The following is a 27,022-nucleotide window of genomic DNA, read 5'->3' as shown; positions in this document are numbered from 1 at the left end:
CACTAGGCCTTAGTTTAGCGAGGGTCTGGGCCTACATGCCTGGTCTCATATTAAACTGTGTTTTTCTAACATGCAATGTGCTGTTTTCCTGAAGGACACGAAACTGTACTTTTCCAGAAGCTAGAGATGTGTGTAGCTGTAGTAAATTCTTTCTCATGGGACCCGACTTGCTCAAGGAGACATTCTTGCTGAATGCAACAGTGTAATTCGTAACAGGTGCAAGTTTGCCTGGAGTAGGAGAAAACAATGGAACTACTGACTGGTGCGTAAAGTGTAATTTTCTTACCTGACATTCCAACCGATGAAGACGTCAATAACATGGGCCAATCAAGGACATGTGAACTATGGTTTGTGGAAAATTCTGGTGAAATGCGTGAATAATTATTGGACAGAGATAACAATGCACAAATTATTATCCAACGAGGAATTAGGAGTAAATTAGACAGCTTTGATTTAACCATATGACCTGAGCAGAAATCAGCTATTTATTGGACATTCCACTCCAACCCATTCTTTGCCATTCTACTGAGCCATTTAGGCCATTTCCTTTGAGACTTTGCCGTTTGTTCGTCCTGATACTCTAAACCACCCTTTACTTATTCCTTACCTGATACTCATATCTCCTCTATATCAGGGGAGTTCTTGTTCCTCAGCTATGCAATACAGAGGCTTTGCCCTGTCCTATCTTTGCTGATGTTGAAAACGACTGATGGCCTGAGGACAAAGACTGACGCTGTTTGCTGCTCCGTTGGATGGGTAACTATCTGATGAAAATTGTAATTGTCGGCTTGCCTTTTCTTTCTCGGTACCAACTGCTCTTTGATAGAGGCCATAGTTAGATGTTTTCCAAATTTGTGTTTGCTAAATTGTTTTGCATGAAGCCCAACATGCTGATTATAATTTGAGGTTAGTTAAGGTGTTCACTAAAATCTGACGCAAAGAGACAAATGACTGAGTTCTTGCTTTGTTGAATCATGCACTACTGAGACGTTGCTAAGTTGGTTCTTATTAATGATGTGTTAATACTGAGTGAATATTCTCCATGCATTGATTAATTGCATTTCTAATTGCAAATCTGAAGAGTTACTAATGAGATGAATTGCCGATGAGATTAACAGAAATGACTTTAGATTGTAACCAATAGGGAAATAAGTATCCTAACACTTAACTAAATTGGTGTTTTTATTCATGACTGAAAGGTCATGGTGTGTTCACTTTATTTACTCTCATTAAAGGTTATTGATTAGCATGATGATTAGTTATTGCGATTGTTGTTGAGATATTGATCCATTGATTTGTGATGCCAAAAGACATCTCGTACTGGGAAGTCCCCGAACGTAGTCCAAAAGGTTCATCCACCTAGGGGTGTCTCCTTGTAAGTTTACTTATCAAGGCCGTGATGCGCTATCACTAATAAAAAGTCATCTGATCTGTTGCTGCTGAGTCATCGTCAACGAAAACCACCAAGATATTACTTCAATGTGGTGTAATTACGACTGCCTCAGTTTTATGCGTTACGTGAGCAGTCGGACAGCAATTTATTTAGCGCAAAAATATTTCTTGTTGATGCACGTACGTTTTTAAACTGAAGTGTCAAAGCTGTAGCGGCAATACTCCCAGTTTAGGCGGTTTTATAAACTAAGTTTTACTTTCTCCTACTTAAAACGTTTTGCAGAACAATGCACATTAAATGGGAAGGCAGTTTTCCTTATTTGTGTACTATTTGCTGCCTAATGTTGACATGTAAGCACCCCAACAATGAATGACACCTAGAGACTCGAAAGCACCATACCAGTAAAATATTTGTATGAAATTGCACTTTAAATCCACGTACAACTGAAATAAAGCAATCTTAGCTCATTTGAGGGTAGTGTGACAGTAGATCACATATGGATAGAACACGTTTGGAATGTGTAATTTTCATGATTCCATTACATATATCAGACAAATTCAAGCTGAAGTAGGGAAGGACAACAAGGTCATTTAGAGCAAAGCTGAAGACAACAAGTTGCCATAACAATCTGTAAATATATGCTCTTTATTATGTGTGGACAACTATCACCTCATAGAACACATTTCGGCTACTATATTTTTTCCTCCTGAAAACTGACCTTTACACGACAAGGTGGCCGAGTGGTTAAGGTGATGGACTGCTAATCCATTGTGCTCTGCATGCGTGGGTTCAAATCCCACCCTTGTCGGTTTATTATTGTGTGTTTACTTTTTAATATGCGGTATGTCTGGTTTAACCCTATTTTATGTGAAAGTTAAATTACGTATCCCATGGTATTTCCGACAGTACAATGCCTCGGTTTGGAAACACCGCTCAGGTGAGCACTGTGCTTAGGCATTACTGTAAACAGCGCCGGCCGGGTTCTGTGCATGAATCACAAATTCTTTCCTCAGGCGGAGGATTGTTAAGTTGGGGGACGTAGAAGTTTGCAATATATTGTGTAATGAAACTGCATAGAAAATGTGTTAATGAAGAAATAATGCACGCGTTTGAAATGTGCCCACGGGGAGTGGCTACCAATGTATACGAAGACTAATGAAAGTTATTAATGCTGAATTAATTATGTACTGATGTTTTGAACTTGTATTACAACATATCAAAATTGGAGTTATGTATTAGGAGTTTGTACATTAAGCACTAGGCCTTAGTTTAGCGAGGGTCTGGGCCTACATGCCTGGTCTCATATTAAACTGTGTTTTTCTAACGTGCAATGTGCTGTTTTCCTGAAGGACACGAAACTGTACTTTTCCAGAAGCTAGAGATGTGTGTAGCTGTAGTAAATTCTTTCTCATAGGACCCGACTTGCTCAAGGAGACATTCTTGCTGAATGCAACAGTGTAATTCGTAACAGGTGCAAGGTTGCCTGGAGTAGGAGAAAACAATGGAACTACTGGCTGGTGCGTAAAGTGTAACTTTTCTTACCTGACATTCCAACCGATGGAGACGTCAATAACATGGGCCAATCAACGACATGTGAACTATGGTTTGTGGAAAATTCTGGTGAAATGCGTGAATAATTATTGGACAGAGATAACGATGCACAAATTATTATCCAACGAGGAATTAGGAGTAAATTAGACAGTTTTGATTTAACCATATGACCTGAGCAGAAATCAGCTATTTATTGGACATTCCACTCCAACCCATTCTTTGCCATTCTACTGAGCCATTTAGGCCATTTCATTTGAGACTTTGCCGTTTGTTCGTCCTGATACTCTAAACCACCCTTTACTTATTCCTTACCTGATACTCATATCTCCTCTATATGAGGGGAGTTCTTGTTCCTCAGCTATGCAATACAGAGGCTTTGCCCTGTCCTATCTTTGCTGATGGTGAAAACAACTGATGGCCTGAGGACAAAGACTGACGCTGTTTGCTGATCCGTTGGATGGGTAACTATCTGATTAAAATTGTAATAGTCGGCTTGCCTTTTCTTTCTCGGTACCAACTGCTCTTTGATAGAGGCCATAGTTAGATGTTTTCCAAATTTGTGTTTGCTAAATTGTTTTGCCTGAAGCCCAACATGCTGATGCTAATTTGAGGTTAGTTAAGGTGTTCACTAAAATCTGACGCAAATAGACAAATCACTGAGTTCTTGCTTTTTTCAATCATGCACTACTGAGACTTTGCTGAGTTGGTTCTTATTAATGATGTGTTAATACTGAGTGAATATTCTCCATGCATTGATTAATTGCATTTCTAATTGCAAATCTGAAGAGTTACTAATGAGATGAATTGCCGATGAGATTAACAGAAATGACTTTAGATTGTAACCAATAGTAAAATACGTATCCTAACACTTAACTAAATTGGTGTTTTTATTCATGACTGAAAGGTCATGGTGTGTTCACTTTATTGACTCTCATTAAAGGTTATTGATTAGCATGATGATTAGTTATTGCGATTGTTGTTGAGATATTGATCCATTGATTTGTGATGCCAAAAGACATCTCGTACTGGGAAGTCCCCGAACGTAGTCCAAAAGGTTCATCCACCTAGGGGTGTCTCCTTGTAAGTTTACTTATCAAGGCCGTGATGCGCTATCACTAATAAAAAGTCATCTGATCTGTTGCTGCTGAGTCATCGTCAACGAAAACCACCAAGATATTACTTCAATGTGGTGTAATTACGACTGGCTCAGTTTTATGCGTTACGTGAGCAGTCGGACAGCAATTTATTTAGCGCAAAAATATTTCTTGTTGATGCACGTACGTTTTTAAACTGAAGTGTCAAAGCTGTAGCGGCAATACTCCCAGTTTAGGCGGTTTTATAAACTAAGTTTTACTATTTGCTGCCTAATGTTGACATGTAAGCACCCCAACAATGAATGACACCTAGAGACTCGAAAGCACCATACCAGTAAAATATTTGTATGAAATTGCACTTTAAATCCACGTACAACTGAAATAAAGCAATCTTAGCTCATTTGAGGGTAGTGTGACAGTAGATCACATATGGATAGAACACGTTTGGAATGTGTAATTTTCATGATTCCATTACATATATCAGACAAATTCAAGCTGAAGTAGGGAAGGACAACAAGGTCATTTAGAGCAAAGCTGAAGACAACAAGTTGCCATAACAATCTGTAAATATATGCTCTTTATTATGTGTGGACAACTATCACCTCATAGAACACATTTCGGCTACTATATTTTTTCCTCCTGAAAACTGACCTTTACACGACAAGGTGGCCGAGTGGTTAAGGTGATGGACTGCTAATCCATTGTGCTCTGCATGCGTGGGTTCAAATCCCACCCTTGTCGGTTTATTATTGTGTGTTTACTTTTTAATATGCGGTATGTCTGGTTTAACCCTATTTTATGTGAAAGTTAAATTACGTATCCCATGGTATTTCCGACAGTACAATGCCTCGGTTTGGAAACACCGCTCAGGTGAGCACTGTGCTTAGGCATTACTGTAAACAGCGCCGGCCGGGTTCTGTGCATGAATCACAAATTCTTTCCTCAGGCGGAGGATTGTTAAGTTGGGGGACGTAGAAGTTTGCAATATATTGTGTAATGAAACTGCATAGAAAATGTGTTAATGTAGAAATAATGCACGCGTTTGAAATGTGCCCACGGGGAGTGGCTACCAATGTATACGAAGACTAATGAAAGTTATTAATGCTGAATTAATTATGTACTGATGTTTTGAACTTGTATTACAACATATCAAAATTGGAGTTATGTATTAGGAGTTTGTACATTAAGCACTAGGCCTTAGTTTAGCGAGGGTCTGGGCCTACATGCCTGGTCTCATATTAAACTGTGTTTTTCTAACGTGCAATGTGCTGTTTTCCTGAAGGACACGAAACTGTACTTTTCCAGAAGCTAGAGATGTGTGTAGCTGTAGTAAATTCTTTCTCATAGGACCCAACTTGCTCAAGGAGACATTCTTGCTGAATGCAACAGTGTAATTCGTAACAGGTGCAAGGTTGCCTGGAGTAGGAGAAAACAATGGAACTACTGGCTGGTGCGTAAAGTGTAACTTTTCTTACCTGACATTCCAACCGATGGAGACGTCAATAACATGGGCCAATCAACGACATGTGAACTATGGTTTGTGGAAAATTCTGGTGAAATGCGTGAATAATTATTGGACAGAGATAACGATGCACAAATTATTATCCAACGAGGAATTAGGAGTAAATTAGACAGTTTTGATTTAACCATATGACCTGAGCAGAAATCAGCTATTTATTGGACATTCCACTCCAACCCATTCTTTGCCATTCTACTGAGCCATTTAGGCCATTTCATTTGAGACTTTGCCGTTTGTTCGTCCTGATACTCTAAACCACCCTTTACTTATTCCTTACCTGATACTCCTATCTCCTCTATATGAGGAGAGTTCTTGTTCCTCAGCTATGCAATACAGAGGCTTTGCCCTGTCCTATCTTTGCTGATGGTGAAAACAACTGATGGCCTGAGGACAAAGACTGACGCTGTTTGCTGATCCGTTGGATGGGTAACTATCTGATGAAAATTGTAATAGTCGGCTTGCCTTTTCTTTCTCGGTACCAACTGCTCTTTGATAGAGGCCATAGTTAGATGTTTTCCAAATTTGTGTTTGCTAAATTGTTTTGCCTGAAGCCCAACATGCTGATGCTAATTTGAGGTTAGTTAAGGTGTTCACTAAAATCTGACGCAAATAGACAAATCACTGAGTTCTTGCTTTTTTTAATCATGCACTACTGAGACTTTGCTGAGTTGGTTCTTATTAATGATGTGTTAATACTGAGTGAATATTCTCCATGCATTGATTAATTGCATTTCTAATTGCAAATCTGAAGAGTTACTAATGAGATGAATTGCCGATGAGATTAACAGAAATGACTTTAGATTGTAACCAATAGTGAAATACGTATCCTAACACTTAACTAAATTGGTGTTTTTATTCATGACTGAAAGGTCATGGTGTGTTCACTTTATTGACTCTCATTAAAGGTTATTGATTAGCATGATGATTAGTTATTGCGATTGTTGTTGAGATATTGATCCATTGATTTGTGATGCCAAAAGACATCTCGTACTGGGAAGTCCCCGAACGTAGTCCAAAAGGTTCATCGACCTAGGCGCGTCTCCTTGTAAGTTTACTTATCAAGGCCGTGATGCGCTATCACTAATAAAAAGTAATCTGATCTGTTGCTGCTGAGTCATCGTCAATGAAAACCACCAAGATATTACTTCAATGTGGTGTAATTACGACTGCCTCAGTTTTATGGGTTACGTGAGCAGTCGGACAGCAATTTATTTAGCGCAAAAATATTTCTTGTTGATGCACGTACGTTTTTAAACTGAAGTGTCAAAGCTGTAGCGGCAATACTCCCAGTTTAGGCGGTTTTATAAACTAAGTTTTACTTTCTTCTACTTAAAACATTTTGCAGAACAATGCACATTAAATGGGAAGGCAGTTTTCCTTATTTGTGTACTATTTGCTGCCTAATGTTGACATGTAAGCACCCCAACAATGAATGACACCTAGAGACTCGAAAGCACCATACCAGTAAAATATATGTATGAAATTGCACTTTAAATCCACGTACAACTGAAATAAAGCAATCTTAGCTCATTTGAGGGTAGTGTGACAGTAGATCACATATGGATAGAACACGTTTGGAATGTGTAATTTTCATGATTCCATTACATATATCATACAAATTCAAGCTGAAGTAGGGAAGGACAACAAGGTCATTTAGAGCAAAGCTGAAGACAACAAGTTGCCATAACAATCTGTAAATATATGCTCTTGATTATGTGTGGCCAACTATCAACTCAAAGAACACATTTCAGCTACTATATTTTTTCCTCCTGAAAACTGACCTTTACAAGACAAGGTGGCTGAGTGGTTAAGGTGATGGACTGCTAATCCATTGTGCTCTGCATGCGTGGGTTCAAATCCCTCCCTTGTCGGTTTATTATTGTGTGTTTACTTTTTAATATGCGGTATGTCTGGTTGAACCCTATTTTATGTGAAAGTTAAATTACGTATCCCATGGTATTTCCGACAGTACACTGCCTCGGTTTGGAAACACCGCTCAGGTGAGCACTGTGCTTAGGCATTACTGTAAACAGCGCCGGCCGGGTTCTGTGCATGAATCACAAATTCTTTCCTCAGGCGGAGGATTGTTAAGTTGGGGGACGTAGAAGTTTGCAAGATATTGTGTAATGAAACTGCATAGAAAATGTGTTAATGTAGAAATAATGCACGCGTTTAAAATGTGCCCACGGGGAGTGGCTACCAATGTATACGAAGACTAATGAAAGTTATTAATGCTGAATTAATTATGTAATGATGTTTTGAACTTGTATTAACATATCAAAATTGGAGTTATGTATTAGGAGTTTGTACATTAAGCACTAGGCCTTAGTTTAGCGAGGGTCTGGGCCTACATGCCTGGTCTCATATTAAACTGTGTTTTTCTAACATGCAATGTGCTGTTTTCCTGAAGGACACGAAACTGTACTTTTCCAGAAGCTAGAGATGTGTGTAGCTGTAGTAAATTCTTTCTCATGGGACCCGACTTGCTCAAGGAGACATTCTTGCTGAATGCAACAGTGTAATTCGTAACAGGTGCAAGTTTGCCTGGAGTAGGAGAAAACAATGGAACTACTGACTGGTGCGTAAAGTGTAATTTTCTTACCTGACATTCCAACCGATGAAGACGTCAATAACATGGGCCAATCAAGGACATGTGAACTATGGTTTGTGGAAAATTCTGGTGAAATGCGTGAATAATTATTGGACAGAGATAACAATGCACAAATTATTATCCAACGAGGAATTAGGAGTAAATTAGACAGCTTTGATTTAACCATATGACCTGAGCAGAAATCAGCTATTTATTGGACATTCCACTCCAACCCATTCTTTGCCATTCTACTGAGCCATTTAGGCCATTTCCTTTGAGACTTTGCCGTTTGTTCGTCCTGATACTCTAAACCACCCTTTACTTATTCCTTACCTGATACTCATATCTCCTCTATATCAGGGGAGTTCTTGTTCCTCAGCTATGCAATACAGAGGCTTTGCCCTGTCCTATCTTTGCTGATGGTGAAAACGACTGATGGCCTGAGGACAAAGACTGACGCTGTTTGCTGCTCCGTTGGATGGGTAACTATCTGATGAAAATTGTAATTGTCGGCTTGCCTTTTCTTTCTCGGTACCAACTGCTCTTTGATAGAGGCCATAGTTAGATGTTTTCCAAATTTGTGTTTGCTAAATTGTTTTGCATGAAGCCCAACATGCTGATTATAATTTGAGGTTAGTTAAGGTGTTCACTAAAATCTGACGCAAAGAGACAAATGACTGAGTTCTTGCTTTGTTGAATCATGCACTACTGAGACGTTGCTAAGTTGGTTCTTATTAATGATGTGTTAATACTGAGTGAATATTCTCCATGCATTGATTAATTGCATTTCTAATTGCAAATCTGAAGAGTTACTAATGAGATGAATTGCCGATGAGATTAACAGAAATGACTTTAGATTGTAACCAATAGGGAAATAAGTATCCTAACACTTAACTAAATTGGTGTTTTTATTCATGACTGAAAGGTCATGGTGTGTTCACTTTATTGACTCTCATTAAAGGTTATTGATTAGTATGATGATTAGTTATTGCGATTGTTGTTGAGATATTGATCCATTGATTTGTGATGCCAAAAGACATCTCGTACTGGGAAGTCCCCGAACGTAGTCCAAAAGGTTCATCGACCTAGGCGTGTCTCCTTGTAAGTTTACTTATCAAGGCCGTGATGCGCTATCACTAATAAAAAGTCATCTGATCTGTTGCTGCTGAGTCATCATCAATGAAAACCACCAAGATATAACTTCAATGTAATGTAATTACGACTGCCTCAGTTTTATGCGTTACGTGAGCAGTCGGACAGCAATTTATTTAGCGCAAAAATATTTCTTGTTGATGCACGTACGTTTTTAGTCAAAGCTGTAGCGGCAATACTCCCAGTTTAGGCGGTTTTATAAATTAAGTTTTACTTTCTCCTACTTAAAACGTTTTGCAGAACAATGCACATTAAATGGGAAGGCAGTTTTCCTTATTTGTGTACTATTTGCTGCCTAATGTTGACATGTAAGCACCCCAACAATGAATGACACCTAGAGACTCGAAAGCACCATACCAGTAAAATATTTGTATGAAATTGCACTTTAAATCCACGTACAACTGAAATAAAGCAATCTTAGCTCATTTGAGGGTAGTGTGACAGTAGATCACATATGGATAGAACACGTTTGGAATGTGTAATTTTCATGATTCCATTACATATATCATATAAATTCAAGCTGAAGTAGGGAAGGACAACAAGGTCATTTAGAGCAAAGCTGAAGACAACAAGTTGCCATAACAATCTGTAAATATCTGCTCTTTATTATGTGTGGACAACTATCACCTCATAGAACACATTTCGGCTACTATATTTTTTCCTCCTGAAAACTGACTTTTACACGACAAGGTGGCCGAGTGGTTAAGGCGATGGACTGCTAATCCATTTTGCTCTGCATGCGTGGGTTCGAATCCCACCCTTGTCGGTTTATTATTGTGTGTTTACTTTTTAATATGCGGTATGTCTGGTTTAACCCTATTTTATGTGAAAGTTAAATTACGTATCCCATGGTATTTCCGACAGTACAATGCCTCGGTTTGGAAACACCGCTCAGGTGAGCACTGTGCTTAGGCATTACTGTAAACAGCACCGGCCGGGTTCTGTGCATGAATCACAAATTCTATCCTCAGGCGGAGGGTTGTTAAGTTGGGGGACGTAGAAGTTTGCAATATATTGTGTAATGAAACTGCATAGAAAATGTGTTAATGTAGAAATAATGCACATGTTTAAAATGTGCCCACGGGGAGTGGCTACCAATGTATACGAAGACTAATGAAAGTTATTAATGCTGAATTAATTATGTACTGATGTTTTGAACTTGTATTAACATATTAAAATTGGAGTTATGTATTAGGAGTTTGTACATTAAGCACTAGGCCTTAGTTTAGCGAGGGTCTGGGCCTACATGCCTGGTCTCATATTAAACTGTGTTTTTCTAACGTGCAATGTGCTGTTTTCCTGAAGGACACGAAACTGTACTTTTCCAGAAGCTAGAGATGTGTGTAGCTGTAGTAAATTCTTTCTCATGGGACCCGACTTGCTCAAGGAGACATTCTTGCTGAATGCAACAGTGTAATTCGTAACAGGTGCAAGGTTGCCTGGAGTAGGAGAAAACAATGGAACTACTGACTGGTGCGTAAAGTGTAACATTTCTTACCTGACGTTCCAACCGATGAAGACGTCAATAACATGGGCCAATCAACGACATGTGAACTATGGTTTGTGGAAAATTCTGGTGAAATGCGTGAATAATTATTGGACAGAGATAACGATGCACAAATTATTATCCAACGAGGAATTAGGAGTAAATTAGACAGTTTTGATTTAACCATATGACCTGAGCAGAAATCAGCTATTTATTGGACATTCCACTCCAACCCATTCTTTGCCATTCTACTGAGCCATTTAGGCCATTTCCTTTGAGACTTTGCCGTTTGTTCGTCCTGATACTCTAAACCACCCTTTAGTTATTCCTTACCTGATACTCATATCTCCTCTATATGAGGGGAGTTCTTGTTGCTCAGCTATGCAATACAGAGGCTTTGCCCTGTCCTATCTTTGCTGATGGTGAAAACGACTGATGGCCGGAGGACAAAGACTGACGCGGTTTGCTGATCCGTTGGATGGGTAACTATCTGATGAAAATTGTAATTGTCGGCTTGCCTTTTCTTTCTCAGTACCAACTGCTCTTTGATAGAGGCCATAGTTAGATGTTTTCCAAATTTGTGTTTGCTAAATTGTTTTGCATGAAGCCCAACATGCGGATGCTAATTTGAGGTTAGTTAAGGTGTTCACTAAAATCTGACGCAAATAGACAAATCACTGAGTTCTTGCTTTTTTGAATCATGCACTACTGAGACTTTGCTAAGTTGGTTCTTATTAATGATGTGTTAATACTGAGTGAATATTCTCCATGCATTGATTAATTGCATTTCTAATTGCAAATCTGAAGAGTTACTAATGAGATGAATTGCCAATGAGATTAACAGAAATTACTTTAGATTGTAACCAATAGGGAAATAAGTATCCTAACACTTAACTAAATTGGTGTTTTTATTCATGACCGAAAGGTCATGGTGTGTTCACTTTATTGACTCTCATTAAAGGTTATTGATTAGCATGATGATTAGTTATTGCGATTGTTGTTGAGATAGTGATCCATTGATTTGTGATGCCAAAAGACATCTCGTACTGGGAAGTCCCCGAACGTAGTCCAAAAGGTTCATCGACCTAGGCGTGTCTCCTTGTAAGTTTACTTATCAAGGCCGTGATGCGCTATCACTAATAAAAAGTCATCTGATCTGTTGCTGCTGAGTCATCATCAATGAAAACCACCAAGATATAACTTCAATGTGGTGTAATTACGACTGCCTCAGTTTTATGCGTTACGTGAGCAGTCGGACAGCAATTTATTTAGCGCAAAAATATTTCTTGTTGATGCACGTACGTTTTTAAACTGAAGTGTCAAAGCTGTAGCGGCAATACTCCCAGTTTAGGCGGTTTTATAAACTAAGTTTTACTTTCTCCTACTTAAAACGTTTTGCAGAACAATGCACATTAAATGGGAAGGCAGTTTTCCTTATTTGTGTACTATTTGCTGCCTAATGTTGACATGTAAGCACCCCAACAATGAATGACACCTAGAGACTCGAAAGCACCATACCAGTAAAATATTTGTATGAAATTGGACTTTAAATCCACGTACAACTGAAATAAAGCAATCTTAGCTCATTTGAGGGTAGTGTGACAGTAGATCACATATGGATAGAACACGTTTGGAATGTGTAATTTTCATGATTCCATTACATATATCATATAAATTCAAGCTGAAGTAGGGAAGGACAACAAGGTCATTTAGAGCAAAGCTGAAGACAACAAGTTGCCATAACAATCTGTAAATATATGCTCTTTATTATGCATGGACAACTATCACCTCCTAGAACACATTTCGGCTAATATATTTTTTCCTCCTGAAAACTGACTTTTACACAACAAGGTGGCCGAGTGGTTAAGGCAATGGACTGCTAATCCATTGTGCTCTGCATGTGTGGGTTCAAATCCCACCCATGTCGGTTTATCATTGTCTGTTTACTTTTTAATATGCGGTATGTCTGGTTGAACCCTATTTTATGTGAAAGTTAAATTACGTATCCCATGGTATTTCCGACAGTACAATGCCTCGGTTTGGAAACACCGCTCAGGTGAGCACTGTGCTTAGGCATTACTGTAAACAGTGCCGGCCGGGTTCTGTGCATAAATCACAAATTCTTACCTCAGGCAGAGGGTTGTTAAGTTGGGGGACGTAGAAGTTTGCAATATATTGTGTAATGAAACTGCATAGAAAATGTGTTAATGTAGAAATAATGCACGCGTTTGAAATGTGCCCACGGGGAGTGGCTACCAATGTATACGAAGACTAATGAAAGTTATTAATGCTGAATTAATTATGTACTGATGTTTTGAACTTGTATTAACATATCAAAATTGGAGTTATGTATTAGGAGTTTGTACATTAAGCACTAGGCCTTAGTTTAGCGAGGGTCTGGGCCTACATGCCTGGTCTCATATTAAACTGTGTTTTTCTAACGTGCAATGTGCTGTTTTCCTGAAGGACACAAAACTGTACTTTTCCAGAAGCTAGAGATGTGTGTAGCTGTAGTAAATTCTTTCTCATGGGACCCGACGTGCTGAAGGAGACATTCTTGCTGAATGCAACAGTGTAATTCGTAACAGGTGCAAGGTTGCCTGGAGTAGGAGAAAACAATGGAACTACTGACTGGTGCGTAAAGTGTAACTTTTCTTACCTGACATTCCAACCGATGAAGAAGTCAATAACATGGGCCAATCAACGACATGTGAACTATGGTTTGTGGAAAATTCTGGTGAAATGCGTGAATAATTATTGGACAGAGATACCGATGCACAAATTATTATCCAACGAGGAATTAGGAGTAAATTAGACAGTTTTGATTTAACCATATGACCTGAGCAGAAATCAGCTATTTATTGGACATTCCACTCCAACCCATTCTTTGCCATTCTACAGAGCCATTTAGGCCATTTCCTTTGAGACTTTGCCGTTTGTTCGTCCTGATACTCTAAACCACCCTTTACTTATTACTTACCTGATACTCATATCTCCTCTATATGAGGGGAGTTCTTGTTCTTCAGCTATGCAATACAGAGGCTTTGCCCTGTCCTATCTTTGCTGATGGTGAAAACCACTGATGCCCTGAGGACAAAGACTGACGCTGTTTGCTGATCCGTTGGATGGGTAACTATCTGATGAAAATTGTAATTGTCGGCTTGCCTTTTCTTTCTCGGTACCAACTGCTCTTTGATAGAGGCCATAGTTAGATGTTTTCCAAATTTGTGTTTGCTAAATTGTTTTGCATGAAGGCCAACATGCTGATTCTAATTTGAGGTTAGTTAAGGTGTTCACTAAAATCTGACGCAAATAGACAAATTACTGAGTTCTTGCTTTTTTGAATCATGCACTACTGAGACTTTGCTAAGTTGGTTATAATTAATGATGTGTTAATACTGAGTGAATATTCTCCTTGCATTGATTAATTGCATTTCTAATTGCAAATCTGAAGAGTTACTAATGAGATGAATTGCCGATGAGATTAACAGAAATGACTTTAGATTGTAACCAATAGGGAAATAAGTATCCTAACACTTAACTAAATTGGTGTTTTTATTCATGACTGAAAGGTCATGGTGTGTTCACTTTATTGACTCTCATTAAAGGTTATTGATTAGCATGATGATTAGTTATTGCGATTGTTGTTGAGATATTGATCCATTGATTTGTGATGCCAAAAGACATCTCGTACTGGGAAGTCCCCGAACGTAGTCCAAAAGGTTCATCGACCTAGGCGTGTCTCCTTGTAAGTTTACTTATCAAGGCCGTGATGCGCTATCACTAATAAAAAGTCATCTGATCTGTTGCTGCTGAGTCATCATCAATGAAAACCACCAAGATATAACTTCAATGTGGTGTAATTACGACTGCCTCAGTTTTATGCGTTACGTGAGCAGTCGGACAGCAATTTATTTAGCGCAAAAATATTTCTTGTTGATGCACGTACGTTTTTAAACTGAAGTGTCAAAGCTGTTGCGGCAATACTCCCAGTTTAGGCGGTTTTATAAACTAAGTTTTACTTTCTCCTACTTAAAACGTTTTGCAGAACAATGCACATTAAATGGGAAGGCAGTTTTCCTTATTTGTGTACTATTTGCTGCCTAATGTTGACATGTAAGCACCCCAACAATGAATGACACCTAGAGACTCGAAAGCACCATACCAGTAAAATATTTGTATGAAATTGCACTTTAAATCCACGTACAACTGAAATAAAGCAATCTTAGCTCATTTGAGGGTAGTGTGACAGTAGATCACATATGGATAGAACACGTTTGGAATGTGTAATTTTCATGATTCCATTACATATATCATATAAATTCAAGCTGAAGTAGGGAAGGACAACAAGGTCATTTAGAGCAAAGCTGAAGACAACAAGTTGCCATAACAATCTGTAAATATATGCTCTTTATTATGTGTGGACAACTATCACCTCATAGAACACATTTCGGCTACTATATTTTTTCCTCCTGAAAAGTGACTTTTACACGACAAGGTGGCCGAGTGGTTAAGGCGATGGACTGCTAATCCATTGTGCTCTGCATGCGTGGGTTCGAATCCCACCCTTGTCGGTTTATTATTGTGTGTTTACTTTTTAATATGCGGTATGTCTGGTTTAACCCTATTTTATGAGAAAGTTAAATTACGTATCCCATGGTATTTCCGACAGTACAATGCCTCGGTTTGGAAACACCGCTCAGGTGAGCACTGTGCTTAGGCATTACTGTAAACAGCGCCGGCCGGGTTCTGTGCATGAATCACAAATTCTTTCCTCAGGCGGAGGATTGTTAAGTTGGGGGACGTAGAAGTTTGCAATATATTGTGTAATGAAACTGCATAGAAAATGTGTTAATGTAGAAATAATGCACGTGTTTAAAATGTGCCCACGGGGAGTGGCTACCAATGTATACAAAGACTAATGAAAGTTATTAATGCTGAATTAATTATGTACTGATGTTTTGAACTTGTATTAACATATCAAAATTGGAGTTATGTATTAGGAGTTTGTACATTAAGCACTAGGCCTTCGTTTAGCGAGGGTCTGGGCCTTCATGCCTGGTCTCATATTAAACTGTGATTTTCTAACGTGCAATGTGCTGTTTTCCTGAAGGACACGAAACTGTACTTTTCCAGAAGCTAGAGATGTGTGTAGCTGTAGTAAATTCTTTCTCATGGGACCCGACTTGCTCAAGGAGACATTCTTGCTGAATGCAACAGTGTAATTCGTAACAGGTGCAAGGTTGCCTGGAGTAGGAGAAAACAATGGAACTACTGACTGGTGCGTAAAGTGTAACTTTTCTTACCTGACATTCCAACCGATGAAGACGTCAATAACATGGGCCAATCAACGACATGTGAACTATGGTTTGTGGAAAATTCTGGTGAAATGCGTGAATAATTATTGGACAGAGATACCGATGCACAAATTATTATCCAACGAGGAATTAGGAGTAAATTAGACAGTTTTGATTTAACCATATGACCTGAGCAGAAATCAGCTATTTATTGGACATTCCACTCCAACCCATTCTTTGCCATTCTACCGAGCCATTTAGGCCATTTCCTTTGAGACTTTGCCGTTTGTTCGTCCTGATACTCTAAACCACCCTTTAGTTATTCCTTACCTGATACTCATATCTCCTCTATATGAGGGGAGTTCTTGTTCCTCAGCTATGCAATACAGAGGCTTTGCCCTGTCCTATCTTTGCTGATGGTGAAAACGACTGATGGCCGGAGGACAAAGACTGACGCTGTTTGCTGATCCGTTGGATGGGTAACTATCTGATGAAAATTGTAATTGTCGGCTTGCCTTTTCTTTCTCAGTACCAACTGCTCTTTGATAGAGGCCATAGTTAGATGTTTTCCAAATTTGTGTTTGCTAAATTGTTTTGCATGAAGCCCAACATGCGGATGCTAATTTGAGGTTAGTTAAGGTGTTCACTAAAATCTGACGCAAATAGACAAATTACTGAGTTCTTGCTTTTTTGAATCATGCACTACTGAGACTTTGCTATGTTGGTTCTTATTAATGATGTGTTAATATTGAGTGAATATTCTCCATGCATTGATTAATTGCATTTCTAATTGGAAATCTGAAGAGTTACTAATGAGATGAATTGCCAATGAGATTAACAGAAATGACTTTAGATTGTAACCAATAGGGAAATAAGTATCCTAACACTTAACTAAATTGGTGTTTTTATTCATGACCGAAAGGTCATGGTGTGTTCACTTTATTGACTCTCATTAAAGGTTATTGATTAGCATGATGATTAGTTATTGCGATTGTTGTTGAGATATTGATCCATTGATTTGTGATGCCAAAAGACATCTCGTACTGGGAAGTCCCCGAACGTAGTCTAAAAGGTTCATCGACCTAGACGTGTCTCCTTGTAAGTTTACTTATCAAGGCCGTGATGCGCTATCACTAATAAAAAGTCATCTGATCTGTTGCTGCTGAGTCATCATCAATGAAAACCACCAAGATATAACTTCAATGTGGTGTAATTACGACTGCCTCAGTTTTATGCGTTACGTGAGCAGTCGGACAGCAATTTATTTAGCGCAAAAATATTTCTTGTTGATGCACGTACGTTTTTAAACTGAAGTGTGAAAGCTGTAGCGGCAATACTCCCAGTTTAGGCGGTTTTATAAACTAAGTTTTACTTTCTCCTACTTGAAACGTTTTGCAGAACAATGCACATTAAATGGGAAGGCAGTTTTCCTTATTTGTGTACTATTTGCTGCCTAATGTTGACATGTAAGCACCCCAACAATGAATGACACCTAGAGAATCGAAAGCACCATACCAGTAAAATATTTGTATGAAATTGCACTTTAAATCCACGTACAACTGAAATAAAGCAATCTTAGCTCATTTGAGGGTAGTGTGACTGTAGATCACATATGGATAGAACACGTTTGGAATGTGTAATTTTCATGATTCCATTACATATATCATATAAATTCAAGCTGAAGTAGGGAAGGACAACAAGGTCATTTAGAGCAAAGCTGAAGACAATAAGTTGCCATAACAATCTGTAAATATATGCTCTTTATTATGCATGGACAACTATCACCTCCTAGAACACATTTCGGCTACTATATTTTTTCCTCCTGAAAGCTGACTTTTACACGACCAGGTGGCCGAGTGGTTAAGGCAATGGACTGCTAATCCATTGTGCTCTGCATGTGTGGGTTCGAATCCCACCCTTGTCGGTTTATCATTGTGTGTTTAATTTTTAATATGCGGTATGTCTGGTTTAACCCTATTTTATGTGAAAGTTAAATTACGTATCCCATGGTATTTCCGACAGTACAATGCCTTGGTTTGGAAACACCGCTCAGGTGAGCACTGTGCTTAGGCATTACTGTAAACAGCGCCGGCCGGGTTCTGTGCATGAATCACAAATTCTTACCTCAGGCAGAGGGTTGTTAAGTTGGGGGACGTAGAAGTTTGCAATATATTGTGTAATGAAACTGCATAGAAAATGTGTTAATGTAGAAATAATGCACGCGTTTGAAATGTGCCCACGGGGAGTGGCTACCAATGTATACGAAGACTAATGAAAGTTATTAATGCTGAATTAATTATGTACTGATGTTTTGAACTTGTATTAACATATAAAAATTGGAGTTATGTATTAGGAGTTTGTACATTAAGCACTAGGCCTTAGTTTAGCGAGGGTCTGGGCCTACATGCCTGGTCTCATATTAAACTGTGTTTTTCTAACGTGCAATGTGCTGTTTTCCTGAAGGACACAAAACTGTACTTTTCCAGAAGCTAGAGATGTGTGTAGCTGTAGTAAATTCTTTCTCATGGGACCCGACTTGCTCAAGGAGACATTCTTGCTGAATGCAACAGTGTAATTCGTAACAGGTGCAAGGTTGCCTGGAGTAGGAGAAAACAATGGAACTACTGACTGGTGCGTAAAGTGTAACTTTTCTTACCTGACATTCCAACCGATGAAGAAGTCAATAACATGGGCCAATCAACGACATGTGAACTATGGTTTGTGGAAAATTCTGGTGAAATGCGTGAATAATTATTGGACAGAGATACAGATGCACAAATTATTATCCAACGAGGAATTAGGAGTAAATTAGACAGTTTTGATTTAACCATATGACCTGAGCAGAAATCAGCTATTTATTGGACATTCCACTCCAACCCATTCTTTGCCATTCTACAGAGCCATTTAGGCCATTTCCTCTGAGACTTTGCCGTTTGTTCGTCCTGATACTCTAAACCACCCTTTACTTATTCCTTACCTGATACTCATATCTCCTCTATATGAGGGGAGTTCTTGTTCTTCAGCTATGCAATACAGAGGCTTTGCCCTGTCCTATCTTTGCTGATGGTGAAAACCACTGATGCCCTGAGGACAAAGACTGACGCTGTTTGCTGATCCTTTGGATGGGTAACTATCTGATGAAAATTGTAATTGTCGGCTTGCCTTTTCTTTCTCGGTACCAACTGCTCTTTGATAGAGGCCATAGTTACATGTTTTCCAAATTTGTGTTTGCTAAATTGTTTTGCATGAAGCCCAACATGCTGATTCTAATTTGAGGTTAGTTAAGGTGTTCACTAAAATCTGACGCAAATAGACAAATTACTGAGTTCTTGCTTTTTTGAATCATGCACTACTGAGACGTTGCTAAGTTGGTTCTTATTAATGATGTGTTAATACTGAGTGAATATTCTCCTTGCATTGATTAATTGCATTTCTAATTGCAAATCTGAAGAGTTACTAATGAGATGAATTGCCGATGAGATTAACAGAAATGACTTTAGATTGTAACCAATAGGGAAATAAGTATCCTAACACTTAACTAAATTGGTGTTTTTATTCATGACTGAAAGGTCATGGTGTGTTCACTTTATTGACTCTCATTAAAGGTTATTGATTAGCATGATGATTAGTTATTGCGATTGTTGTTGAGATATTGATCCATTGATTTGTGATGCCAAAAGACATCTCGTACTGGGAAGTCCCCGAACGTAGTCCAAAAGGTTCATCGATCTAGGCGTGTCTCCTTGTAAGTTTACTTATCAAGGCCGTGATGCGCTATCACTAATAAAAAGTCATCTGATCTGTTGCTGCTGAGTCATTGTCAATGAAAACCACCAAGATATTACTTCAATGTGGTGTAATTACGACTGCCTCAGTTTTATGCGTTACGCGAGCAGTCGGACAGCAATTTATTTAGCTCAAAAATATTTCTTGTTGATGCACGTACGTTTTTAAACTGAAGTGTCAAAGCTGTAGCGGCAATACTCCCAGTTTAGGCGGTTTTATAAACTAAGTTTTACTTTCTCCTACTTAAAACGTTTTGCAGAACAATGCACATTAAATGGGAAGGCAGTTTTCCTTATTTGTGTACTATTTGCTGCCTAATGTTGACATGTAAGCACCCCAACAATGAATGACACCTAGAGACTCGAAAGCACCATACCAGTAAAATATTTGTATGAAATTGCACTTTAAATCCACGTACAACTGAAATAAAGCAATCTTAGCTCATTTGAGGGTAGTGTGACAGTAGATCACATATGGATAGAACACGTTTGGAATGTGTAATTTTCATGATTCCATTACATATATCATATAAATTCAAGCTGAAGTAGGGAAGGACAACAAGTTCATTTAGAGCAAAGCTGAAGACAACAAGTTGCCATAACAATCTGTAAATATATGCTCTTTATTATGTGTGGACAACTATCACCTCATAGAACACATTTCGGCTACTATATTTTTTCCTCCTGAAAACTGACTTTTACATGACAAGGTGGCCGAGTGGTTAAGGCGATGGACTGCTAATCCATTGTGCTCTGCATGCGTGGGTTCGAATCCCACCCTTGTTGGTTTATTATTGTGTGTTTACTTTTTAATATGCGGTATGTCTGGTTTAACCCTATTTTATGTGAAAGTTAAATTACGTATCCCATGGTATTTCCGACAGTACAATGCCTCGGTTTGGAAGCACCGCTCAGGTGAGCACTGTGCTTAGGCATTACTGTAAACAGCGCCGGCCGGGTTCTGTTCATGAATCACAAATTCTTTCCTCAGGCGGAGGGTTGTTAAGTTGGGGAACGTAGAAGTTTGCAATATATTGTGTAATGAAACTGCATAGAAAATGTGTTAATGTAGAAATAATGCACGCGTTTGAAATGTGCCCACGGGGAGTGGCTACCAATGTATACGAAGACTAATGAAAGTTATTAATGCAGAATTAATTATGTACTGATGTTTTGAACTTGTATTAACATATCAAAATTGGAGTTATGTATTAGGAGTTTGTACATTAAGCACTAGACCTTAGTTTAGCGAGGGTCTGGGCCTACATGCCTGGTCTCATATTAAACTGTGTTTTTCTAACGTGCAATGTGCTGTTTTCCTGAAGGACACGAAACTGTACTTTTCCAGAAGCTAGAGATGTGTGTAGCTGTAGTAAATTCTTTCTCATGGGACCCGACTTGCTCAAGGAGACATTCTTGCTGAATGCAACAGTGTAATTCGTAACAGGTGCAAGGTTGCCTGGAGTAGGAGAAAACAATGGAACTACTGACTGGTGCGTAAAGTGTAACTTTTCTTACCTGACATTCCAACCGATTAAGACGTCAATAACATGGGCCAATCAACGACATGTGAACTATGGATTGTGGAAAACTCTGGTGAAATGCATGAATAATTATTGGACAGAAATAACGATGCACAAATTATTATCCAACGAGGAATTAGGAGTAAATTAGACAGTTTTGATTTAACCATATGACCTGAGCAGAAATCAGCTATTTATTGGACATTCCACTCCAACCCATTCTATGCCATTCTACTGAGCCATTTAGGCCATTTCCTTTGAGACTTTGCCGTTTGTTCGTCCTGATACTCTAAACCACCCTTTACTTATTCCTTACCTGATACTCATATCTCCTCTATATGAGGGGAGTTCTTGTTCCTCAGCTATGCAATACAGAGGCTTTGCCCTGTCCTATCTTTGCTGATGGTGAAAACGACTGATGCCCTGAGGACAAAGACTGACGCTGTTTGCTGATCCGTTGGATGGGTAACTATCTGATTAAAATTGTAATTGTCGGCTTGCTTTTTCTTTCTCGGTACCAACTGCTCTTTGATAGAGGCCATAGTTAGATGTTTTCCAAATTTGTGTTTGCTAAATTGTTTTGCATGAAGCCCAACATGCTGATGCTAATTTGAGGTTAGTTAAGGTGTTCACTAAAATCTGACGCAAATAGACAAATTACTGAGTTCTTGCTTTTTTGAATCATGCACTGCTGAGACTTTGCTAAGTTGGTTCTTATTAATGATGTGTTAATACTGAGTGAATATTCTCCATGCATTGATTAATTGCATTTCTAATTGCAATTCTGAAGAGTTACTAATGAGATGAATTGCCGATGAGATTAACAGAAATGACTTTAGATTGTAACCAATAGGGAAATAAGTATCCTAATACTTAACTAAATTGGTGTTTTTATTCATGACTGAAAGGTCATGGTGTGTTCACTTTATTGACTCTCATTAAAGGTTATTGATTAGCATGATGATTAGTTATTGCGATTGTTGTGGAGATATTGATCCATTGATTTGTGATGCCAAAAGACATCTCGTACTGGGAAGTCCCCGAACGTAGTCCAAAAGGTTCATCGATCTAGGCGTGTCTCCTTGTAAGTTTACTTATCAAGGCCGTGATGCGCTATCACTAATAAAAAGTCATCTGATCTGTTGCTGCTGAGTCATTGTCAACGAAAACCACCAAGATATAACTTCAATGTGGTGTAATTACGACTGCCTCAGTTTTATGCGTTACGTGAGCAGTCAGACAGCAATTTATTTAGCGCAAAAATATTTCTTGTTGATGCACGTACGTTTTTAAACTGAAGTGTCAAAGCTGTAGCGGCAATACTCCCAGTTTAGGCGGTTTTATAAACTAAGTTTTACTTTCTTCTACTTAAAATGTTTTGCAGAACAATGCACATTAAATGGGAAGGCAGTTTTCCTTATTTGTGTACTATTTGCTGCCTAATGTTGACATGTAAGCACCCCAACAATGAATGACACCTAGAGACTCGAAAGCACCATACCAGTAAAATATTTGTATGAAATTGCACTTTAAATCCACGTACAACTGAAATAAAGCAATCTTAGCTCATTTGAGGGTAGTGTGACAGTAGATCACATATGGGTAGAACACGTTTGGAATGTGTCATTTTCATGATTCCATTACATATATCATATAAATTCAAGCTGAAGTAGGGAAGGACAACAAGGTCATTTAGAGAAAAGCTGAAGACAACAAGTTGCCATAACAATCTGTAAATATATGCTCTTTATTATGTGTGGACAACTATCACCTCATAGAACACATTTCGGCTACTATATTTTTTCCTCCTGAAAACTGACCTTTACATGACAAGGTGGCCGAGTGGTTAAGGTGATGGACTGCTAATCCATTGTGCTCTGCATGCGTGGGTTCGAATCCCACCCTTGTCGGTTTGTGTGTTTACTTTTTAATATGCGGTATGTCTGGTTTAACCCTATTTTATGTGAAAGTTAAATTACGTATCCCATGGTATTTCCGACAGTACAATGCCTCGGTTTGGAAACACCGCTCAGGTGAGCACTGTGCTTAGGCATTACTGTAAACAGCGCCGGCCGGGTTCTGTGCATGAATCACAAATTCTTTCCTCAGGCGGAGGGTTGTTAAGTTGGGGGACGTAGAAGTTTGCAATATATTGCGTAATGAAACTGCATAGAAAATGTGTTAATGTAGAAATAATGCACGCGTTTGAAATGTGCCCACGGGGAGTGGCTACCAATGTATACGAAGACTAATGAAAGTTATTAATGCTGAATTAATTATGTACTGATGTTTTGAACTTGTATTAACATATCAAAATTGGAGTTATGTATTAGGAGTTTGTACATTAAGCACTAGGCCTTAGTTTAGCGAGGGTCTGGGCCTACATGCCTGGTCTCATATTAAACTGTGTTTTTCTAACGTGCAATGTGCTGTTTTCCTGAAGGACACGAAACTGTACTTTTCCAGAAGCTAGAGATGTGTGTAGCTCTAGTAAATTCTTTCTCATGGGACCCGACTTGCTCAAGGAGACATTCTTGCTGAATGCAACAGTGTAATTCGTAACAGGTGCAAGGTTGCCTGGAGTAGGAGAAAACAATGGAACTACTGACTGGTGCGTAAAGTGTAACTTTTCTTACCTGACATTCCAACCGATGAAGACGTCAATAACATGGGCCAATCAAGGACATGTGAACTATGGTTTGTGGAAAATTCTGGTGAAATGCGTGAATAATTATTGGACAGAGATAACGATGCACAAATTATTATCCAACGAGGAATTAGAAGTAAATTAGACAGTTTTGATTTAACCATGTGACCTGAGCAGAAATCAGCTATTTATTGGACATTCCACTCCAACCCATTCTATGCCATTCTACTGAGCCATTTAGGCCATTTCCTTTGAGACTTTGCCGTTTGTTCGTCCTGATACTCTAAACCACCCTTTACTTATTCCTTACCTGATACTCATATCTCCTCTATATGAGGGGAGTTCTTGTTCCTCAGCTATGCAATACAGAGGCTTTGCCCTGTCCTATCTTTGCTGATGGTGAAAACGACTGATGCCCTGAGGACAAAGACTGACGCTGTTTGCTGATCCGTTGGATGGGTAACTATCTGATTAAAATTGTAATTGTCGGCTTGCCTTTTCTTTCTCGGTACCAACTGCTCTTTGATAGAGGCCATAGTTAGATGTTTTCCAAATTTGTGTTTGCTAAATTGTTTTGCATGAAGCCCAACATGCTGATGCTAATTTGAGGTTAGTTAAGGTGTTCACTAAAATCTGACGCAAATAGACAAATTACTGAGTTCTTGCTTTTTTGAATCATGCACTACTGAGACTTTGCTAAGTTGGTTCTTATTAATGATGTGTTAATACCGAGTGAATATTCTCCATGCATTGATTAATTGCATTTCTAATTGCAATTCTGAAGAGTTACTAATGAGATGAATTGCCGATGAGATTAACAGAAATTACTTTAGATTGTAACCAATAGGGAAATAAGTATCCTAATACTTAACTAAATTGGTGTTTTTATTCATGACTGAAAGGTCATGGTGTGTTCACTTTATTGACTCTCATTAAAGGTTATTGATTAGCATGATGATTAGTTATTGCGATTGTTGTTGAGATATTGATCCATTGATTTGTGATGCCAAAAGACATCTCGTACTGGGAAGTCCCCGAACGTAGTCCAAAAGGTTCATCGACCTAGGGGTGTCTCCTTGTAAGTTTACTTATCAAGGCCGTGATGCGCTATCACTAATAAAAAGTCATCTGATCTGTTGCTGCTGAGTCATCGTCAACGAAAACCACCAAGATATTACTTCAATGTGTTGTAATTACAACTGCCTCAGTTTTATGCCTTACGTGAGCAGTCGGACAGCAATTTATTTAGCGCAAAAATATTTCTTGTTGATGCACGTACGTTTTTAAACTGAAGTGTCAAAGCTGTAGCGGCAATACTACCAGTTTAGGCGGTTTTATAAACTAAGTTTTACTTTCTTCTACTTAAAACGTTTTGCAGAACAATGCACATTAAATGGGAAGGCAGTTTTTCTTATTTGTGTACTATTTGCTGCCTAATGTTGACATGTAAGCACCCCAACAATGAATGACACCTAGAGACTCGAAAGCACCATACCAGTAAAATATTTGTATGAAATTGCACTTTAAATCCACGTACAACTGAAATAAAGCAATCTTAGCTCATTTGAGGGTAGTGTGACAGTAGATCACATATGGATAGAACACGTTTGGAATGTGTAATTTTCATGATTCCATTACATATATCATATAAATTCAAGCTGAAGTAGGGAAGGACAACAAGGTCATTTAGAGCAAAGTTGAAGACAAGAAGTTGCCATAACAATCTGTAAATATATGCTCTTTATTATGTGTGGACAACTATCACCTCATAGAACACATTTCGGCTACTATATTTTTTCCTCCTGAAAACTGACCTTTCTGCGACAAGGTCGCCGAGTGGTTAAGGCGATGGACTACTAATCCATTGTGCTCTGCATGCGTGGGTTTGAATCCCACCCTTGTCGGTTTATTATTGTGTGTTTACTTTTTAATATGCGGTATGTCTGGTTTAACCCTATTTTATGTGAAAGTTAAATTACGTATCCCATGGTATTTCCGACAGTACAATGCCTCGGTTTGGAAACACCGCTCAGGTGAGCACTGTGCTTAGGCATTACTGTAAACAGCGCCGGCCGTGTTCTGTGCATGAATCACAAATTCTTTCCTTAGGCGGAGGGTTGTTAAGTTGGGGGACGTAGAAGTTTGCAATATATTGTGTAATGAAACTGCATAGAAAATGTGTTAATGTAGAAATAATGCACGCGTTTAAAACGTGCCCACGGGGAGTGGCTAACAATGTATACGAAGACTAATGAAAGTTATTAATGCTGAATTAATTATGTACTGATGTTTTGAACTTGTATTAACATATCAAAATTGGAGTTATGTATTAGGAGTTTGTACATTAAGCACTAGGCCTTAGTTTAGCGAGGGTCTGTGCCTACATGCCTGGTCTCATATTAAACTGTGTTTTTCTAACGTGCAATGTGCTGTTTTCCTGAAGGACACGAAACTGTACTTTTCCAGAAGCTAGAGATGTGTGTAGCTGTAGTAAATTCTTTCTCATGGGACCCGACTTGCTCAAGGAGACATTCTTGCTGAATGCAACAGTGTAATTCGTAACAGGTGCAAGGTTGCCTGGAGTAGGAGAAAACAATGGAACTACTGACTGGTGCGTAAAGTGTAACTTTTCTTACCTGACATTCCAACCGATGAAGACGTCAATAACATGGGCCAATCAACGACATGTGAACTATGGTTTGTGAAAAATTCTGGTGAAATGCGTGAATAATTATTGGAGAGAGATAACGATGCACAAATTATTATCCAATGAGGAATTAGGAGTAAATTAGACAGTTTTGATTAAACATATGACCTGAGCAGAAATCAGCTCTTTATTGGACATTCCACTCCAACCCATTCTTTGCCATTCTACTGAGCCATTTAGGCCATTTCCTTTGAGACTTTGCCGTTTGTTCGTCCTGATACTCTAAACCACCCTTTACTTATTCCTTACCTGATACTCATATCTCCTCTATATGAGGG

The 27,022-nt window shown here is 38.7% G+C and overlaps 10 non-coding genes across 10 annotated transcripts; all 10 read left to right on the top strand.

Moving 5' to 3' along the window:
- The first annotated feature begins 2,119 nt into the window (after positions 1–2,119).
- Positions 2,120–2,201, top strand: TRNAS-GCU (transfer RNA serine (anticodon GCU)). Its single transcript has one exon. It is a non-coding gene; the product is annotated as a tRNA-Ser (tRNA).
- Positions 2,202–4,697: 2,496 nt separating this feature from the next.
- Positions 4,698–4,779, top strand: TRNAS-GCU (transfer RNA serine (anticodon GCU)). The gene has a single exon. It is a non-coding gene; the product is annotated as a tRNA-Ser (tRNA).
- A 2,567-nt stretch (positions 4,780–7,346) lies between these two features.
- TRNAS-GCU (transfer RNA serine (anticodon GCU)) lies at positions 7,347–7,428 on the top strand. The gene has a single exon. It is a non-coding gene; the product is annotated as a tRNA-Ser (tRNA).
- A 2,555-nt stretch (positions 7,429–9,983) lies between these two features.
- Positions 9,984–10,065, top strand: TRNAS-GCU (transfer RNA serine (anticodon GCU)). The gene has a single exon. It is a non-coding gene; the product is annotated as a tRNA-Ser (tRNA).
- Positions 10,066–12,630: 2,565 nt separating this feature from the next.
- Positions 12,631–12,712, top strand: TRNAS-GCU (transfer RNA serine (anticodon GCU)). The gene has a single exon. It is a non-coding gene; the product is annotated as a tRNA-Ser (tRNA).
- A 2,565-nt stretch (positions 12,713–15,277) lies between these two features.
- TRNAS-GCU (transfer RNA serine (anticodon GCU)) lies at positions 15,278–15,359 on the top strand. Its single transcript has one exon. It is a non-coding gene; the product is annotated as a tRNA-Ser (tRNA).
- A 2,565-nt stretch (positions 15,360–17,924) lies between these two features.
- On the top strand, positions 17,925–18,006 carry TRNAS-GCU (transfer RNA serine (anticodon GCU)). Its single transcript has one exon. It is a non-coding gene; the product is annotated as a tRNA-Ser (tRNA).
- A 2,565-nt stretch (positions 18,007–20,571) lies between these two features.
- Positions 20,572–20,653, top strand: TRNAS-GCU (transfer RNA serine (anticodon GCU)). Its single transcript has one exon. It is a non-coding gene; the product is annotated as a tRNA-Ser (tRNA).
- A 2,565-nt stretch (positions 20,654–23,218) lies between these two features.
- On the top strand, positions 23,219–23,300 carry TRNAS-GCU (transfer RNA serine (anticodon GCU)). The gene has a single exon. It is a non-coding gene; the product is annotated as a tRNA-Ser (tRNA).
- Positions 23,301–25,859: 2,559 nt separating this feature from the next.
- On the top strand, positions 25,860–25,941 carry TRNAS-ACU (transfer RNA serine (anticodon ACU)). Its single transcript has one exon. It is a non-coding gene; the product is annotated as a tRNA-Ser (tRNA).
- Positions 25,942–27,022: the final 1,081 nt, after the last annotated feature.

This window comes from Pleurodeles waltl, chromosome 12 (assembly GCF_031143425.1).
Source record: "Pleurodeles waltl isolate 20211129_DDA chromosome 12, aPleWal1.hap1.20221129, whole genome shotgun sequence".
NCBI classification, from domain to species: domain Eukaryota; kingdom Metazoa; phylum Chordata; class Amphibia; order Caudata; family Salamandridae; genus Pleurodeles; species Pleurodeles waltl.
Note: the sequence above shows the minus strand (reverse complement) of the source record. Positions and strands in the feature narration are given on the sequence as shown.